Below are 7,620 nucleotides of genomic sequence, written 5' to 3'. Positions count from 1 at the left end.
CATGGGGGCCAGAACCAGCACTCCAAACGCTTTCCAGTCCAGCCCACGGGATTCCTTTGCAAATTGTGAGATGATTACTTAACCTGTCACAGGTAAGCACATAAGTTACACATTAGATGTGACAGGAGGTACAGGCCAGAGGTCCAAACAAATGTGTAAGTTTGGAACACCTGTGATCTTATAGAAGCACTGGGATTTGAAGAAGACATAACATTACTAAAGTTACCTTTTTATATCTTCTCTCCTCTCTTTGATGTTTTTCTATACTTCAACGCTCATGTATATGCTGTATATAAAAGATGGGCTTGGCTATTGTTAGTACTTTGGCCACCTTTATGTTATTCTTGTTTCTATTCATTTATTTTGGAAACACAAATATAACACAAATATATAATATACCATATTTGGATGACAGGATGGAGTGCAAAGTTATCAGCTAATGCTAACTAGCTTCATTATTAAGTATCATTCATAAGCTGTGTGGATGCAACACACACATAAACACAGATACCTGCAAATTAGTGCAAATTATGAAACCTATAAAGTCACAATATTTTCTATTAAAAATGCTCCAAAAGGCACTAACAGCACTAACAGCAGTTCAGTTTGGTCACTCCATTTACAGGATCTAAGGCCTAGTCAGCACACATGCACACCTGTCAGTCAAAGTGGTTATTCTCATAACTGTAGATTCTAGATGGATGAGTTATATAAAATTCATAGTTTTTATGAAGGAGGAAACTATTCATGGAGACCAAAGGGTTTTTTTTGTATCTGGCTGTAAACATGTTTATTTCTGCTGTAAAGTTAGACATTTTAACATGGGAGCCTATGAGGACTGACTTAAAGCTGGACCCTGAGGTTGTTTCTTGGTTTAACCAGGCAGGAAGTGAAACTTTCTCGACTAAGAACTGTGTTTTGTATGAGTGTCTTTTAGTAGAGCTACCGTGAATTGTGATGCATATCTGTCATTGTAACTGCATTTTTATTTATTTTTTCTAAGATATACTTCTTTGTATTGTAAAGAAATAAATTTAGATACAAAATAAACACAGTACATAGACCTGATATGATATATATATCATGTGTGAAATGTGTGTGTTTTTGAAATATATAGGCTCATCATGACTTATAAAGTTCAAACAGGGCAGCAACATTATAATAAAGAGAGATGGCAGTCAGGAATCCTAAATTGAAATTTCTGGAAGAATTCAGCAATTGCAAAGATGCAAAAAGATGTTCAACTTTCAGGGGAAACAGCAAGAATTTAAAGCTTTTTTCATGCATGTAATTTTTAAACTCCTTAAAAATTAAAGAAAATTAAAGTAACCACATATAATGCTTTAAAACATGTAGTCGCCCAGATGCATCAACATGGCTGCCAAATAGCGTGACTAGTTTCTGGAACTTTGGACAGGGCCAACAAAAGGCTGAAAAGATTGTGTAACATACCGAGTAGAACATCTCATAACTAGTAAAGTTAATTAGTAACGTGAATAGATATTAAAAAAAAAGAAAGATATATCATCCCGTAGATATTAAGGCTTGGCTTTCAGAAGAAAGGATACGTGCAGTTTCACCATTCTGTCAATGGCTGCTTGGGAAAGCAGTTCAGATATGTAGTAATTACACTTCTCAAATGTAGAACTACAAAATTCCCAGCATCCATATGAGGCAAAGCAAACAGGATTTTGACTGGAAATCACCACATTTGCTCAGACACACTTCTGATAACTCGCAGTGAACATCGCTGCTGTGCAAATGTCATTTAAACGCTACCATGCAAAAGAAAAATAAAGACTGCTGCTGCCTTCTGTGGTCATTTAAGATGGACTGAGACGGAGAACTACACTCCTCACAAAGAAAAAAAGATTTTAAAATAAAGGAATTTATCAAGGAATGGGTTTGCTATCAGCACACAGTGAGCATCCATGATGATAAGAAGGTGCATTAGTAAACATGCACATCTGTGAGGGCACCATCATTGCTGAACGATATTCTCAGGTTTTAGTGCGACATGTGAGGCCATTCGGAAAACTTACTTTACTGGAAGTCTTTGCTTATTTCAGAAAGATGGTGGCAAACCATATTTTACTCTTATTACAACATAACATGGGTTTATTTATATGGCATATTTAACTTACAACAGGTGCTGATCAAAAACAAAACAGACACAAAAATGACTGAAATTCATTAATTTAGTTAAAAGACAAAATAAACTGGTCTGCCTGCAGTCGAGATGCACCCCTCACTCAAACTCCATCCATCCATTCTGTTCCATTTATCCTTAACACGATCACAGGGAGTCTAACTTAATGATTTACATTCTTTAATTTGACTTTTATATGATGTCCATATTTATAGCATATATGCTTCCCATATTCTTCCTATGTCTGAAATACAATCCTGGTTAAACATCCATGCAATAAACTGTGCAGTACTTTGTCCGGCTGGTTTTAACAGGAGACTTTCTGCTTGTCTCATAAACTCTAAGGTTTTTTAAGGTACCTGCTAAAGACTAGTGGACAAATGACTTTGCAAATTCAAGGTGCTGGTTAAAAAGGAAGGAGCTCAGCAAGTATCCGTCCTAACTTAGAGCATTCAACCAGTGAGGTGTGAATTGGTACATTTTATAATCTGAACAGATTCAAATTCAAACTCTGCGTGTTGCACGCTGCAGTGCTCGCATGTCCTGTCATGCACTGTCTGCCTTCTGGAACCACGAGAATGAGCCAGCGCTCGCTAGTTTCGGCGACACTTTTCTTAACTATTAGAATATTTATTACTGATGTATGTAGAAATATAACTTACCACATATCGACGTGTGACAGCAGAAGATTGAACCAGTACGTTTCAGGTTTTAGTCTGCATAAGTTAAAAAGGCCTCAGTGCTTGCTCTGATTGTGTCACACAGTGAGCAGTTTGAGTAATTGTTTCATGATTTCTATGTTCAGTAATGTGAGCTTCTTCCATATTGTTCAGACTGTTGTTCAGACAGTAGCTCACATGTGTATTTGCTCACTGTCATATTGGTTTTAGTCACATGCTTCATATCTTAGTATCAGTTTACACTGACAGAAATAATTACCTGTAAATGCTCACACTAAGCTAATGAGTATAAGTTCTACACAGTTTATGTTAATGTAGTTCAACAATGGCATTAAAGATGGTTCTGTTCAATAGTAGTGTTTTTTAAAAATATCCAATTTTTATAGTGTTATTGCGATAACAGAAAATATACTCAAACATATATTTGTGATTTTGTGCATGTGAAGGATTTGCAACAGGCCCTTTGTTATACTGTATACTATAACAACAGCAGCTGTTATGGTATACAGTATAACATACAACAGTGAATGTAGTTACAGTACATTGTTTTGAAGTTACTGGGCAACAAACTGCAAGACCTTTTTTTTTTTATTTCTGACCTTTATTTCACCAGGAAGTCCTATGACTCTCTTTTACAAGAAATACCTTACCTAACCAGCCAAATATGTTAAGTAACATTAACCTGTGATCCTTAGAGAAAGCTTTACTATTTTACCTTTGAAATATTTTTCCTTAATATGGAAATATTAAGTTATTCTTTGCACTGTGATCTTCTGACTCTACTTTCATATTACAAAAAGTCATTTGACCTATTGTTCTCAATAAAACATTCAAACACTGAAAGTTTTGAAGCCTTTTTTGTGGTTTATTTGACATTTTCAGAATTTTTATTATATCACACTATATATATGTCTATAGGGTCTATGGCTAAAATGCATCTGAAATATCTATCCGTCCTTCCATGGTGTGGCTGTAGCTCAGGTAGTAGAGCGGGTCACCTACTAACTGGAAGGTTGTTGGTTCCCAGTCTGCTCCAGTCTGCATGCCAAATATCCTCCGGCAAGATACTAACCCAATGCATTCATCGGAGTGTGAATGTGTATGAATGTTAGTTAGGTAGCACTGAAAAACGTAGAAAAGTACTTGTGTGAATGAACAAGTTGTATAAAGTGCTTTGAGTGCTCAGATAGAGTAGAAAAGCTCTATATAATAACCAGTCCTTTTGCTTCTGCTTGTCCTTTTTCAGGGTCACGGGGGGCTGAAGCCTATCCCAGCTGTCTTAGGGTGATAGGCGGGGTACCCCCTGGACAGGTTGCCAGTCTGTCACAGGGCTAACACATAGACATAGACAACCATTCACGCTCACATTCACTCCCGGTTTCACACCTATGGGCAATTTAGAGATTTCAATTAACCTATCCCCACTAAGTGTTGTCTTTAGAATGTGGGAGGAAGCTGGAGTTCCCAGAGCGAACCCACGCAAACACAGGGAGAACGTGCAAACTCCACACAGAAAGACCCCGGCCTGATGGTGGAATCGAACTCAGGACCTTCTTGAATGTGAGCCAGCAGTGCTAACCACAAATAGAGTGGTTAGCACTGTTGGCTTCAGTGGGGGGCTAATTTCCAGATGGCCCTTCATCCTAAACTATCCATCCAGTTGGATGAAACTGGGCTACTTGAACTGGAAATGTAGCACTGGAATTTGAAATGCAGTTGTCAAATTTCAAAACTAATTATATTATCTTTATTTGACCTTTTGACCTTCATACTGATTTTGTATTTGAGCGTCCAAGTAGAAGGAAAATTGTTTTTATAAATATATTTAAATATACCGCAAGTAAGTAAGTCTTTCACAATACTGTGACTCAGTGAAATGCATATAACATGGCATTTCCCTTACTGGTGCTCTACGATGTTAAATCATTCAATAAGCATGTTTGTTGAGATATCCAAAGACAGACAAGTGATGAAATATCTGTGTGTCATAATATTCTGGGTAATTGATGAAACTGACGTTTCTCTGTGACACCTGGCCCGGCAGCCTGGGCTTTCAACACACAACTTCAGTACGGCGTTTGTGAACTGACGTTGAGAAACCCTGTTAAGCTTTCTAATATAACATCCTTTATATATTGACCTTTTCTAAATTTTTAATTGTTAAGTAATGTAGATAAGTGAGTTATACGAAAATGCCAAAAAGAGATGAGAGATCATCATCATTATTATCCAAACTCATAAAAAAATGTACATAAGAGCCAAACGTTAAAAAAAAGTTTAATATTTTGGGAACGGTAGCCGATTGACTTTTAATTATCATATCATGAAAATGCACAGGAAAACAGTGCATTTTATCTTTGAAGCAGATAACTGCTGAGAAGTGTTGTGAACGTGTTAGCTAATATCTTTAATGCTGGTTATGATCCACATAAGGGCCTATGTAATTATTTAATTAACACCAGTGCTCTTGTTCTGCCACGAAAAAGGCTTCCAACTGATATTTTGTCACCAATGGCATGCCACATTTTTTTTAAACTATTCTATTAAATACTATTATTTGAATATTACTCCAGCATTGTGTAGTTCATAATGGCCGAGCACTCATTATCCTCAGCTTCACTGAAATGAACCGCCGCCGCCTCTGATGTCCAACACGAGCAAGCCGCCGCCAGGCGTCCAACAAAGGTTTCGCTTCATGTGGGCTTTGTCTGACCTCAGTGAGCTCTGCCATGCAAACTAGACAATTAGTTTGCATGCTCGTGATTGCATGCAAATACAATAACTGCTTTTCACCTGACTCTGTTCTCAGAGCTGTTTCGCACTGTTGTCGAGCATAATATTGACGCTGCGTATCTGTCGTGTTTGCACATGCCAGCGCATTCAGATAGTTAGTCTTATCTCTGTTAAAAGTGAGTCTGATGGGGTGATTCATTTCAACGAGAAGGGGTAATGAAAACATTTAAAAGAAATCTTTGTGGAAGCCAAATGCAAAATGGAATCATTCACTCTGAGCTCTATCTTTCCACCCATAATTCTTACTTCACTCGAACTGATTACATTGTGCTCCAAGCTGTGAGTATACTTTTTTCAGCGTGCATGAAGAAAGCATAAACAGCACTTGCAGATCGAGCACGCTGATAAAAACCAAGCGATTTGAGCTATTTTAGTGTCTCGCCCGTGCATCCCCTCATCTCAAACTTCCAGGGGAAACTGCAAAAGGTAATCTCATTTGTAATGTGTGACAGCTTATTTGCAAGTGTGTACACTGGCAATTTTTTAATGGGCCCGCCAGTAATTCTTCTTCCACTCTTAAAGCTGATTTCACAAAGACACCCTGGAACAGTTTAGATGACACATTGCTGTCGCCTGTGAACTCAAGTTATCAATCAAACCCCAATTAACATGCTTGGTTAGAGGAAATCAGGGGCTCTTTGATGTTTGGCACTTAGGGATTGGAGCTACGCATGTCACAGACATGATGGGCTTCAATTTTATCCACAACATACGGGAAGAAACGTGCTCACAGGCAGAGTCCAGCACAGCAGACACATCAGACTGGAGTTTTTGATCCAACTTGGTCCTGTTTTGCTAATTTTAACTGGAGACAAGAATTACAACAGACAGGGAAAACAATCTCGTGTCGAGTTTTAGCGTTTCAATTGTTCCAGCATCGGATATCCTGTTTTATCTGCTGGTTGTAACACGGTCTTCTCCCCCACACCACTTCCTCTGAAGTAGGTGAAACTCAAACATTATACCGAAGGCAGCTGCTGCACGGGCGACGTGTACTTCCTCAAAAAAGTGTGAGTGAAAGGATCTATTTAGCGCCTACGTGCTGAATAAGAAAACAAGAAACCAACTGTCATCTAAACGCAGCACCCCTAGTTTCATAAAGGCTCAGTTTTCAGGAATTAGAGGCTGACGATGAGGTCATGCAGGTTACATCCTGGCAAGTGAAACCAACACGAGTGGAGTGATGTTTTTGTACATAATGTCATTTGGTTCCTGACTGCAGTCATTATCAGAAGGCAGGGAGTGCATGTGCACAAAAACAGCACTGAGATCTTTGCAGAAAGGAAACAAAAACAACAAATGTGTCTGGGAACTATGCGCGCTCTGTTAATTAGAGCTCAGATAGCAGAGATTAGTCCTCATGCACAACCATATTACAGAGTCATGCCAAATAAGGAAAAACAAAAGTAGGAGACAGGCACACTCACTACAAAAACAATGTCCCAAAGCTACTAATCAAACAACTCCCGATCTAGATCCAGACCTCAGATTACACTAATGAATTCTAATTCTTATGTTTTAGCATGTAAATATGTATTAAAATTGCAGACAGAGAAATCTCTGCCTACAGCAAAGGTTTTAGCATAAATGATGCATACTTGTGAGCCTCACGCTGCACCTTTGAAATGCGTTTAAAGCAGCCGGATTTTGTCGTCGTATCCTGAAATCATCTTTTTTGAGATTTGCCATTTAACATGGCTTCTCCCCCTCCACCCTGGTGAAAACGATTAAGCGTCTCACCCACAGCAGAGCAGTTAAGCACAATGCCTGGCTGATATTATCAACCGAAAACCTATTTTTTTTACAGCATGGTGTCAGTAACAATGTGAAACACAAATATAAAACTGATTTTTAAAAACCAAAGACATGAACGAACATACACATGCACACAAAGGAGCAATCTTACTGTTTATATAAAAGATTTTCTATTGCAGCGACTCTGGTCAAACGGTAAAATATTTACAAGTGTAGGAAGTGGAGGTGGTGGTCGGGACTGTT

The sequence above is a fragment of the Oreochromis aureus genome, linkage group 23 (genome assembly GCF_013358895.1).
Source record: "Oreochromis aureus strain Israel breed Guangdong linkage group 23, ZZ_aureus, whole genome shotgun sequence".
In the NCBI taxonomy this organism is placed as follows: domain Eukaryota; kingdom Metazoa; phylum Chordata; class Actinopteri; order Cichliformes; family Cichlidae; genus Oreochromis; species Oreochromis aureus.
The sequence above is the reverse complement of the archived record's forward strand: the minus strand, read 5'-3'. Positions refer to the sequence as shown.